The following is a 13,617-nucleotide window of genomic DNA, read 5'->3' on the forward strand; positions in this document are numbered from 1 at the left end:
GTGTTCTATGAATAGAACCCTGTGTTTTATGAATGAAACCATGTGTTCTCTGAATGGAAACCACCCGTGATCTATAAATATAACCATCTGTTAAATGAATAAAACCTTGTGTTCTATGAATAGAACCCTGTGTTCTATAAATGGAACCCTGTGTTTTATGAATAGAACCCTGTGTTTTATTAATGAAATTATGTGTTCTCTGAATGGAAACCACCCGAGATCTATAAATATAACCATGTGTTCTATGAATAAAACCTTGTGTTCTATTCATAGAATCCTGTGTCCTATGAATAGAACCCTGTGTTCTATGAATAGAACCCTGTGTTTTATGAATGAAACCATGTGTTCTCTGAATGGAAACCACCCGTGATCTATAAATATAACCATCTGTTCTATGAATAAAACCTTGTGTTCTATGAATAGAACCCTGTGTTCTATAAATGGAACCCTGTGTTCTATGAATAGAACCCTGTGTTTTATGAATGAAATTATGTGTTCTCTGAATGGAAACCACCCGTGATCTATAAATATAACCATGTGTTCTATGAATAAAACCTTGTGTTCTATTTATAGAACCCTGTGTTCTATGAATGGAACCCTGTGTTCTATGAATAGAACCCTGTGTTTTATGAATGAAACCATGTGTTCTCTGAATGGAAACCACCCGTTATCTATAAATATAACAATCTTTTCTATGAATAAAACCTTGTGTTCTATGAATAGAACCCTATGTTCTATAAATGGAACCCTGTGTTCTATGAATAGAACCCTGTGTTTTATGATTGAAATTATGTGTTCTCTGAATGGAAACCACCCGTGATCTATAAATATAACCATGTGTTCTATGAATAAAACCTTGTGTTCTATTAATAGAACCCTGTGTCCTATGAATGGAACCCTGTGTTCTATGAATAGAACCCTGTGTTTTATGAATGAAATTATGTGTTCTCTGAATGGAAACCACCCGTGATCTATAAATATAACCATGTGTTCTATGAATAAAACCTTGTGTTCTATTAATAGAACCCTGTGTTCTATGAATGGAACCCTGTGTTCTATGAATAGAACCCTGTGTTTTATGAATGAAATTATGTGTTCTCTGAATGAAAACCACCCGTGATCTATAAATATAACCATGTGTTCTATGAATAAAACCTTGTGTTCTATTAATAGAACCCTGTGTTCTATGAATGGAACCCTGTGTTCTAAAAATAGAACCCTGTGTTTTATGAATGAAACCATGTGTTCTCTGAATGGAAACCACCCGTGATCTATAAATATAACCATCTGTTCTATGAATAAAACCTTGTGTTCTATGAATAGAACCCTGTGTTCTATAAATGGAACCCTGTGTTTTATGAATAGAACCCTGTGTTTTATTAATGAAATTATGTGTTCTCTGAATGGAAACCACCCGTGATCTATAAATATAACCATGTGTTCTATGAATAAAACCTTGTGTTCTATTAATAGAACCCTGTGTTTTATGAATGGAACCCTGTGTTCTATGAATAGAACCCTGTGTTTTATGAATGAAACCATGTGTGCTCTGAATGGAAACCACCCGTGATCTATAAATATAACCATCTGTTCTATGAATAAAACCTTGTGTTCTATGAATAGAACCCTGTGTTCTATAAATGGAACCCTGTGTTCTATGAATAGAACCCTGTGTTTTATGAATGAAATTATGTGTTCTCTGAATGGAAATCACCCGTGATCTATAAATATAACCATGTGTTCTATGAATAAAACCTTGTGTTCTATTAATAGAACCTTGTGTTCTATGAATGGAACCCTGTGTTCTATGAATAGAACCCTGTGTTTTATGAATGAAATTATGTGTTCTCTGAATGAAAACCACCCGTGATCTATAAATATAACCATGTGTTCTATGAATAAAACCTTGTGTTCTATTAATAGAACCCTGTGTTCTATGAATGGAACCCTGTGTTCTATGAATAGAACCCTGTGTTTAATGAATGAAACCATGTGTTCTCTGAATGGAAACCACCCGTGATCTATAAATATAACCATCTGTTCTATGAATAAAACCTTGTGTTCTATGAATAGAACCCTGTGTTCTATAAATGGAACCCTGTGTTTTATGAATAGAACCCTGTGTTTTATTAATGAAATTATGTGATCTCTGAATGGAAACCACCCGTGATCCATAAATATAACCATGTGTTCTATGAATAAAACCTTGTGTTCTATTCATAGAACCCTGTGTCCTATGAATGGAACCCTGTGTTCCATGAATAGAACCCTGTGTTTTATGAATGAAACCAAGTGTTCTCTGAATGGAAACCACCCGTGATCTTTAAATATAACCATGTGTTCTATGAATAAAACCTTGTGTTCTATTCATAGAACCCTGTGTCCTATGAATGGAACCCTGTGTTCTATGAATAGAACCCTGTGTTTTATGAATGAAACCATGTGTTCTCTGAAAGGAAACCACCCGTGATCTATAAATATAACCATTTTTTCTATGAATAAAACCTTGTGTTCTATGAATAGAACCCTATGTTCTATAAATGGAACCCTGTGTTCTATGAATAGAACCCTGTGTTTTATGAATGAAATTATGTGTTCTCTGAATGGAAACCACCCGTGATCTATAAATATAACCATCTGTTCTATGAATAAAACCTTGTGTTCTATTAATAGAACCCTGTGTTCTATGAATGGAACCCTGTGTTCTATGAATAGAACCCTGTGTTTTATGAATGAAACCATGTGTTCTCTGAATGGAAACCACCCGTGATCTATAAATATAACCATGTGTTCTATGAATAAAACCTTGTGTTCTATGAATAGAACCCTGTGTTCTATGAATGGAACCCTGCGTTCTATAAATAGAACCCTGTGTTTTATGAATGAAATTATGTGTTCTCTGAATGAAAACCACCCGTGATCTATAAATATAACCATGTGTTCTATGAATAAAACCTTGTGTTCTATTAATAGAACCCTGTGTTCTATGAATGGAACCCTGTGTTCTATGAATAGAACCCTGAGTTTTATGAATGAAACCATGTGTTCTCTGAATGGAAACCACCCGTGATCTATAAATATAACCATGTGTTCTATGAATAAAACCTTGTGTTCTATTAATAGAACCCTGTGTTCTATGAATGGAACCCTGTGTTCTATGAATAGAACCCTGTGTTTTATGAATGAAATTATGTGTTCTCTGAATGGAAACCACCCGTGATCTATAAATATAACCATGTGTTCTATGAATAAAACCTTGTGTTCTATGAATAGAACCCTGTGTTCTATGAATGAAACCCTGTGTTCTAAAAATAGAACCCTGTGTTTTATGAATGAAACCAAGTGTTCTCTGAATGGAAACCACCCGTGATCTATAAATATAACCATGTGTTCTATGAATAAAACCTTGTAATCTATGAATAGAACCCTGTGTTCTATGAATGGAACCCTGTGTTCTATAAATAGAACCCTGTGTTTTATGAATGAAACCAAGTGTTCTCTGAATGGAAACCACCCGTGATCTATAAATATAACCATGTGTTCTATGAATAAAACCTTGTGTTCTATTTATAGAACCCTGTGTTCTATGAATGGAACCCTGTGTTCTATGAATAGAAACCTGTGTTTTATGAATGAAACCATGTGTTCTCTGAAAGGAAACCACCCGTGATCTATAAATATAACCATTTTTTCTATGAATAAAACCTTGTGTTCTATGAATAGAACCCTATGTTCTATAAATGGAACCCTGTGTTCTATGAATAGAACCCTGTGTTTTATGATTGAAATTATGTGTTCTCTGAATGGAAACCACCCGTGATCTATAAATATAACCATGTGTTCTATGAAAAAAACCTTGTGTTCTATTAATAGAACCCTGTGTCCTATGAATGGAACCCTGTGTTCTATGAATAGAACCCTGTGTTTTATGAATGAAACCATGTGTTCTCTGAATGGAAACCACCCGTGATCTATAAATATAACCATCTGTTCTATGAATAAAACCTTGTGTTCTATGAATAGAACCCTATGTTCTATAAATGGAACCCTGTGTTCTATGAATAGAACCCTGTGTTTTATGAATGAAACCATGTGTTCTCTGAATGGAAACCACCCGTGATCTATAAATATAACCATCTGTTCTATGAATAAAACCTTGTGTTCTATGAATAGAACCCTGTGTTCTATAAATGGAACCCTGTGTTCTATGAATAGAACCCTGTGTTTTATGAATGAAATTATGTGTTCTCTGAATGAAAACCACCCGTGATCTATAAATATAACCATGTGTTCTATGAATAAAACCTTGTGTTCTATTAATAGAACCCTGTGTTCTATGAATGGAACCCTGTGTTCTATGAATAGAACCCTGTGTTTTATGAATGAAACCATGTGTTCTCTGAATGGAAACCACCCGTGATCTATAAATATAACCATCTGTTCTATGAATAAAACCTTGTGTTCTATGAATAGAACCCTATGTTCTATAAATGGAACCCTGTGTTCTATGAATAGAACCCTGTGTTTTATGAATGAAACCATGTGTTCTCTGAATGGAAACCACCCGTGATCTATAAATATAACCATCTGTTCTATGAATAAAACCTTGTGTTCTATTAATAGAACCCTGTGTTCTATGAATGGAACCCTGTGTTCTATGAATAGAACCCTGAGTTTTATGAATGAAACCATGTGTTCTCTGAATGGAAACCACCCGTGATCTATAAATATAACCATGTGTTCTATGAATAAAACCTTGTGTTCTATTAATAGAACCCTGTGTTCTATGAATGGAACCCTGTGTTCTATGAATAGAACCCTGTGTTTTATGAATGAAATTATGTGTTCTCTGAATGGAAACCACCCGTGATCTATAAATATAACCATGTGTTCTATGAATAAAACCTTGTGTTCTATGAATAGAACCCTGTGTTCTATGAATGAAACCCTGTGTTCTAAAAATAGAACCCTGTGTTTTATGAATGAAACCAAGTGTTCTCTGAATGGAAACCACCCGTGATCTATAAATATAACCATGTGTTCTATGAATAAAACCTTGTAATCTATGAATAGAACCCTGTGTTCTATGAATGGAACCCTGTGTTCTATAAATAGAACCCTGTGTTTTATGAATGAAACCAAGTGTTCTCTGAATGGAAACCACCCGTGATCTATAAATATAACCATGTGTTCTATGAATAAAACCTTGTGTTCTATTTATAGAACCCTGTGTTCTATGAATGGAACCCTGTGTTCTATGAATAGAAACCTGTGTTTTATGAATGAAACCATGTGTTCTCTGAAAGGAAACCACCCGTGATCTATAAATATAACCATTTTTTCTATGAATAAAACCTTGTGTTCTATGAATAGAACCCTATGTTCTATAAATGGAACCCTGTGTTCTATGAATAGAACCCTGTGTTTTATGATTGAAATTATGTGTTCTCTGAATGGAAACCACCCGTGATCTATAAATATAACCATGTGTTCTATGAAAAAAACCTTGTGTTCTATTAATAGAACCCTGTGTCCTATGAATGGAACCCTGTGTTCTATGAATAGAACCCTGTGTTTTATGAATGAAACCATGTGTTCTCTGAATGGAAACCACCCGTGATCTATAAATATAACCATCTGTTCTATGAATAAAACCTTGTGTTCTATGAATAGAACCCTATGTTCTATAAATGGAACCCTGTGTTCTATGAATAGAACCCTGTGTTTTATGAATGAAACCATGTGTTCTCTGAATGGAAACCACCCGTGATCTATAAATATAACCATCTGTTCTATGAATAAAACCTTGTGTTCTATGAATAGAACCCTGTGTTCTATAAATGGAACCCTGTGTTCTATGAATAGAACCCTGTGTTTTATGAATGAAATTATGTGTTCTCTGAATGAAAACCACCCGTGATCTATAAATATAACCATGTGTTCTATGAATAAAACCTTGTGTTCTATTAATAGAACCCTGTGTTCTATGAATGGAACCCTGTGTTCTATGAATAGAACCCTGTGTTTTATTAATGAAATTATGTGTTCTCTGAATGGAAACCACCCGTGATCTATAAATATAACAATGTTTTCTATGAATAAAACCTTGTGTTCTATTCATAGAACCCTGTGTCCTATGAATGGAACCCTGTGTTCTATGAATAGAACCCTGTGTTTTATGAATGAAACCATGTGTTCTCTGAATGGAAACCACCCGTGATCTATAAATATAACCATCTGTTCTATGAAAAAAACTTTGTGTTCTATGAATAGAACCCTGTGTTATATAAATGGAACCCTGTGTTCTCTGAATGGAAACCACCCGTAATCTATAAATATAACCATCTTTTCTATGAATAAAACCTTGTGTTCTATGAATAGAACCCTATGTTCTATAAATGGAACCCTGTGTTCTATGAATAGAACCCTGTGTTTTATGATTGAAATTATGTGTTCTCTGAATGGAAACCACCCGTGATCTATAAATATAACCATGTGTTCTATGAAAAAAACCTTGTGTTCTATTAATAGAACCCTGTGTCCTATGAATGGAACCCTGTGTTCTATGAATAGAACCCTGTGTTTTATGAATGAAACCATGTGTTCTCTGAATGGAAACCACCCGTGATCTATAAATATAACCATCTGTTCTATGAATAAAACCTTGTGTTCTATGAATAGAACCCTATGTTCTATAAATGGAACCCTGTGTTCTATGAATAGAACCCTGTGTTTTATGAATGAAATTATGTGTTCTCTGAATGGAAACCACCCGTGATCTATAAATATAACCATGTGTTCTATGAATAAAACCTTGTGTTCTATTAATAGAACCCTGTGTTCTATGAATGGAACCCTGTGTTCTATGAATAGAACCCTGTGTTTTATGAATGAAATTATGTGTTCTCTGAATGAAAACCACCCGTGATCTATAAATATAACCATGTGTTCTATGAATAAAACCTTGTGTTCTATTAATAGAACCCTGTGTTCTATGAATGGAACCCTGTGTTCTATGAATAGAACCCTGTGTTTTATGAATGAAACTATGTGTTCTCTGAATGGAAACCACCCGTGATCTATAAATATAACCATGTGTTCTATGAATAAAACCTTGTGTTCTATTAATAGAACCCTGTGTCCTATGAATGGAACCCTGTGTTCTATGAATAGAACCCTGTGTTTTATTAATGAAACCATGTGTTCTCTGAATGGAAACCACCCGTGATCTATAAATATAACCATGTGTTCTATGAATAAAACCTTGTGTTCTATTAATAGAACCCTGTGTTCTATGAATGGAACCCTGTGTTCTATGAATAGAACCCTGTGTTTTATGAATGAAACCATGTGTTCTCTGAATGGAAACCACCCGTGATCTATAAATATAACCATCTGTTCTATGAATAAAACCTTGTGTTCTATGAATAGAACCCTGTGTTCTATAAATGGAACCCTGTGTTTTATGAATAGAACCCTGTGTTTTATTAATGAAATTATGTGTTCTCTGAATGGAAACCACCCGAGATCTATAAATATAACCATGTGTTCTATGAATAAAACCTTGTGTTCTATTCATAGAACCCTGTGTCCTATGAATGGAACCCTGTGTTCTATGAATAGAACCCTGTGTTTTATGATTGAAATTATGTGTTCTCTGAATGGAAACCACCCGTGATCTATAAATATAACCATGTGTTCTATGAATAAAACCTTGTGTTCTATTAATAGAACCCTGTGTCCTATGAATGGAACCCTGTGTTCTATGAATAGAACCCTGTGTTTTATGAATGAAATTATGTGTTCTCTGAATGGAAACCACCCGTGATCTATAAATATAACCATGTGTTCTATGAATAAAACCTTGTGTTCTATTAATAGAACCCTGTGTTCTATGAATGGAACCCTGTGTTCTATGAATAGAACCCTGTGTTTTATGAATGAAATTATGTGTTCTCTGAATGAAAACCACCCGTGATCTATAAATATAACCATGTGTTCTATGAATAAAACCTTGTGTTCTATTAATAGAACCCTGTGTTCTATGAATGGAACCCTGTGTTCTAAAAATAGAACCCTGTGTTTTATGAATGAAACCATGTGTTCTCTGAATAGAAACCACCCGTGATCTATAAATATAACCATCTGTTCTATGAATAAAACCTTGTGTTCTATGAATAGAACCCTGTGTTCTATAAATGGAACCCTGTGTTTTAAGAATAGAACCCTGTGTTTTATTAATGAAATTATGTGTTCTCTGAATGGAAACCACCCGTGATCTATAAATATAACCATGTGTTCTATGAATAAAACCTTGTGTTCTATTAATAGAACCCTGTGTTTTATGAATGGAACCCTGTGTTCTATGAATAGAACCCTGTGTTTTATGAATGAAACCATGTGTGCTCTGAATGGAAACCACCCGTGATCTATAAATATAACCATCTGTTCTATGAATAAAACCTTGTGTTCTATGAATAGAACCCTGTGTTCTTTAAATGGAACCCTGTGTTCTATGAATAGAACCCTGTGTTTTATGAATGAAATTATGTGTTCTCTGAATGGAAATCACCCGTGATCTATAAATATAACCATGTGTTCTATGAATAAAACCTTGTGTTCTATTAATAGAACCTTGTGTTCTATGAATGGAACCCTGTGTTCTATGAATAGAACCCTGTGTTTTATGAATGAAATTATGTGTTCTCTGAATGAAAACCACCCGTGATCTATAAATATAACCATGTGTTCTATGAATAAAACCTTGTGTTCTATTAATAGAACCCTGTGTTCTATGAATGGAACCCTGTGTTCTATGAATAGAACCCTGTGTTTAATGAATGAAACCATGTGTTCTCTGAATGGAAACCACCCGTGATCTATAAATATAACCATCTGTTCTATGAATAAAACCTTGTGTTCTATGAATAGAACCCTGTGTTCTATAAATGGAACCCTGTGTTTTATGAATAGAACCCTGTGTTTTATTAATGAAATTATGTGATCTCTGAATGGAAACCACCCGTGATCTATAAATATAACCATGTGTTCTATGAATAAAACCTTGTGTTCTATTCATAGAACCCTGTGTCCTATGAATGGAACCCTGTGTTCCATGAATAGAACCCTCTGTTTTATGAATGAAACCAAGTGTTCTCTGAATGGAAACCACCCGTGATCTATAAATATAACCATGTGTTCTATGAATAAAACCTTGTGTTCTATTTATAGAACCCTGTGTTCTATGAATGGAACCCTGTGTTCTATGAATAGAACCCTGTGTTTTATGAATGAAACCATGTGTTCTCTGAAAGAAAACCACCCGTGATCTATAAATATAACCATTTTTTCTAAAATAAAACCTTGTGTTCTATGAATAGAACCCTATGTTCTATAAATGGAACCCTGTGTTCTATGAATAGAACCCTGTGTTTTATGATTGAAATTATGTGTTCTCTGAATGGAAACCACCCGTGATCTATAAATATAACCATGTGTTCTATGAAAAAAACCTTGTGTTCTATTAATAGAACCCTGTGTCCTATGAATGGAACCCTGTGTTCTATGAATAGAACCCTGTGTTTTATGAATGAAACCATGTGTTCTCTGAATGGAAACCACCCGTGATCTATAAATATAACCATCTGTTCTATGAATAAAACCTTGTGTTCTATGAATAGAACCCTATGTTCTATAAATGGAACCCTGTGTTCTATGAATAGAACCCTGTGTTTTATGAATGAAATTATGTGTTCTCTGAATGGAAACCACCCGTGATCTATAAATATAACCATGTGTTCTATGAATAAAACCTTGTGTTCTATTAATAGAACCCTGTGTTCTATGAATGGAACCCTGTGTTCTATGAATAGAACCCTGTGTTTAATGAATGAAATTATGTGTTCTCTGAATGGAAACCACCCGTGATCTATAAATATAACCATGTGTTCTATGAATAAAACCTTGTGTTCTATTAATAGAACCCTGTGTTCTATGAATGGAACCCTGTGTTCTATGAATAGAACCCTGTGTTTTATGAATGAAACTATGTGTTCTCTGAATGGAAACCACCCGTGATCTATAAATATAACCATGTGTTCTATGAATAAAACCTTGTGTTCTATGAATAGAACCCTGTGTTCTATGAATGGAACCCTGTGTTCTATAAATAGAACCCTGTGTTTTATGAATGAAATTATGTGTTCTCTGAATGAAAACCACCCGTGATCTATAAATATAACCATGTGTTCTATGAATAAAACCTTGTGTTCTATTAATAGAACCCTGTGTTCTATGAATGGAACCCTGTGTTCTATGAATAGAACCCTGTGTTTTATTAATAAAACCATGTGTTCTCTGAATGGAAACCACCCGTGATCTATAAATATAACCATGTGTTCTATGAATAAAACCTTGTGTTCTATTAATAGAACCCTGTGTTCTATGAATGGAACCCTGTGTTCTATGAATAGAACCCTGTGTTTTATGAATGAAATTATGTGTTCTCTGAATGGAAACCACCCGTGATCTATAAATATAACCATGTGTTCTATGAATAAAACCTTGTGTTCTATTAATAGAACCCTGTGTTCTATGAATGGAACCCTGTGTTCTATGAATAGAACCCTGTGTTTTATGAATGAAACCATGTGTTCTCTGAATGGAAACCACCCGTGATCTATAAATATAACCATGTGTTCTATGAATAAAACCTTGTGTTCTATGAATAGAACCCTGTGTTCTATGAATGGAACCCTGTGTTCTATAAATAGAACCCTGTGTTTTATGAATGAAACCAAGTGTTCTCTGAATGGAAACCACCCGTGATCTATAAATATAACCATGTGTTCTATGAATAAAACCTTGTGTTCTATTTATAGAACCCTGTGTTCTATGAATGGAACCCTGTGTTCTATGAATAGAACCCTGTGTTTTATGAATGAAACCATGTGTTCTCTGAAAGGAAACCACCCGTGATCTATAAATATAACCATTTTTTCTATGAATAAAACCTTGTGTTCTATGAATAGAACCCTATGTTCTATAAATGGAACCCTGTGTTCTATGAATAGAACCCTGTGTTTTATGATTGAAATTATGTGTTCTCTGAATGGAAACCACCCGTGATCTATAAATATAACCATGTGTTCTATGAAAAAAACCTTGTGTTCTATTAATAGAACCCTGTGTCCTATGAATGGAACCCTGTGTTCTATGAATAGAACCCTGTGTTTTATGAATGAAACCATGTGTTCTCTGAATGGAAACCACCCGTGATCTATAAATATAACCATCTGGTATATGAATAAAACCTTGTGTTCTATGAATAGAACCCTATGTTCTATAAATGGAACCCTGTGTTCTATGAATAGAACCCTGTGTTTTATGAATGAAATTATGTGTTCTCTGAATGGAAACCACCCGTGATCTATAAATATAACCATGTGTTCTATGAATAAAACCTTGTGTTCTATTAATAGAACCCTGTGTTCTATGAATGGAACCCTGTGTTCTATGAATAGAACCCTGTGTTTTATGAATGAAATTATGTGTTCTCTGAATGGAAACCACCCGTGATCTATAAATATAACCATGTGTTCTATGAATAAAACCTTGTGTTCTATTAATAGAACCCTGTGTTCTATGAATGGAACCCTGTGTTCTATGAATAGAACCCTGTGTTTTATGAATGAAACCATGTGTTCTCTGAATGGAAACCACCCGTGATCTATCAATATAACCATGTGTTCTATGAATAAAACCTTGTGTTCTATGAATAGAACCCTGTGTTCTATGAATGGAACCCTGTGTTCTATAAATAGAACCCTGTGTTTTATGAATGAAATTATGTGTTCTCTGAATGAAAACCACCCGTGATCTATAAATATAACCATGTGTTCTATGAATAAAACCTTGTGTTCTATTAATAGAACCCTGTGTTCTATGAATGGAACCCTGTGTTCTATGAATAGAACCCTGTGTTTTATGAATGAAACCATGTGTTCTCTGAATGGAAACCACCCGTGATCTATAAATATAACCATGTGTTCTATGAATAAAACCTTGTGTTCTATTAATAGAACCCTGTGTTCTATGAATGGAACCCTGTGTTCTATGAATAGAACCCTGTGTTTTATTAATGAAATTATGTGTTCTCTGAATGGAAACCACCCGTGATCTATAAATATAACCATGTGTTCTATGAATAAAACCTTGTGTTCTATTCATGGAACCCTGTGTTCTATGAATAGAACCCTGTGTTTTATGAATGAAACCATGTGTTCTCTGAATGGAAACCACCCGTGATCTATAAATATAACCATCTGTTCTATGAAAAAAAGCTTGTGTTCTATGAATAGAACCCTGTGTTCTATAAATGGAACCCTGTGTTCTCTGAATGGAAACCACCCGTAATCTATAAATATAACCATCTTTTCTATGAATAAAACCTTGTGTTCTATGAATAGAACCCTATGTTCTATAAATGGAACCCTGTGTTCTATGAATAGAACCCTGTGTTTTATGATTGAAATTATGTGTTCTCTGAATGGAAACCACCCGTGATCTATAAATATAACCATGTGTTCTATGAAAAAAACCTTGTGTTCTATTAATAGAACCCTGTGTCCTATGAATGGAACCCTGTGTTCTATGAATAGAACCCTGTGTTTTATGAATGAAACCATGTGTTCTCTGAATGGAAACCACCCGTGATCTATAAATATAACCATCTGTTCTATGAATAAAACCTTGTGTTCTATGAATAGAACCCTATGTTCTATAAATGGAACCCTGTGTTCTATGAATAGAACCCTGTGTTTTATGAATGAAATTATGTGTTCTCTGAATGGAAACCACCCGTGATCTATAAATATAACCATGTGTTCTATGAATAAAACCTTGTGTTCTATTAATAGAACCCTGTGTTCTATGAATGGAACCCTGTGTTCTATGAATAGAACCCTGTGTTTTATGAATGAAATTATGTGTTCTCTGAATGAAAACCACCCGTGATCTATAAATATAACCATGTGTTCTATGAATAAAACCTTGTGTTCTATTTATAGAACCCTGTGTTCTATGAATGGAACCCTGTGTTCTATGAATAGAACCCTGTGTTTTATGAATTAAACCATGTGTTCTCTGAAAGGAAACCACCCGTGATCTATAATTATAACCATTTTTTCTATGAATAAAACCTTGTGTTCTATGAATAGAACCCTACAGTATGTTCTATAAATGGAACCCTGTGTTCTATGAATAGAACCCTGTGTTTTATGATTGAAATTATGTGTTCTCTGAATGGAAACCACCCGTGATCTATAAATATAACCATGTGTTCTATGAAAAAAACCTTGTGTTCTATTAATAGAACCCTGTGTCCTATGAATGGAACCCTGTGTTCTATGAATAGAACCCTGTGTTTTATGAATGAAACCATGTGTTCTCTGAATGGAAACCACCCGTGATCTATAAATATAACCATCTGTTCTATTAATAAAACCTTGTGTTCTATGAATAGAACCCTATGTTCTATAAATGGAACCCTGTGTTCTATGAATAGAACCCTGTGTTTTATGAATGAAATTATGTGTTCTCTGAATGGAAACCACCCGT

This window comes from Crinia signifera, chromosome 19 (genome assembly GCF_055691185.1).
Source record: "Crinia signifera chromosome 19, ASM5569118v1, whole genome shotgun sequence".
NCBI lineage: Eukaryota > Metazoa > Chordata > Amphibia > Anura > Myobatrachidae > Crinia > Crinia signifera.